A 557-nucleotide genomic window follows, 5' to 3' on the forward strand; every position below is an offset into this window, starting at 1 on the left:
CAAGGGTGTTTGAATCAACGTGATGAACACCCTTAGAGGAAGGAATACAACGAGGCGGATTATACACGAAACTCTTCTTAGAGGCTTTCTCCAAGATATCAAGCGCCTCATTTGGGGTACACCTACCGAAATCTCCTCCCGCAACCTAAACGATGACATGCTTTTGTGCCCCGAATAAAGCGTCAAAGAATGTACGACTTTGAAGACCACAACTCAAACCGTGATGAGGGCATTTTCTCAACAAGCCCTTGAACCTCTCCCATGTGGCATGAAGTGACTCGTCATAATTAACACGAAAACCAGTGATGTTTACTCGGAATTTAGCTGTTTTATCGGGTGGGAAATATTGAAGAAGAAACCGCTCAACTAATTGATTCCAAGTGGTGATCGAACCGGAAGGGAGTGCCTCTAACCACTCCAGATCAGACCCACGAAGTGAGAATGGAAAAATTATAAGTCTCACGGCATCATCAGAACAATTATTAATTTTGAATGTTGCACATAATCAAAGGAAATGTGAAACGTGAGCATGAGGTTCCTCGTTCTGGAGACCATGA

The 557-nt window shown here is 43.4% G+C and overlaps 1 non-coding gene across 1 annotated transcript; it reads left to right on the forward strand.

Annotated features, from left to right (window-relative positions):
- The first annotated feature begins 215 nt into the window (after positions 1-215).
- Positions 216-322, forward strand: LOC143578032 (small nucleolar RNA R71). The gene has a single exon (XR_013143204.1). It is a non-coding gene; the product is annotated as a small nucleolar RNA R71 (small nucleolar RNA).
- The last annotated feature ends 235 nt before the right edge of the window (positions 323-557 follow it).

Source organism: Bidens hawaiensis, unplaced genomic scaffold (genome assembly GCF_021521415.1).
Source record: "Bidens hawaiensis isolate Kalapana, Puna unplaced genomic scaffold, B.hawaiensis_p1.1 tig00028999_1, whole genome shotgun sequence".
NCBI lineage: Eukaryota > Viridiplantae > Streptophyta > Magnoliopsida > Asterales > Asteraceae > Bidens > Bidens hawaiensis.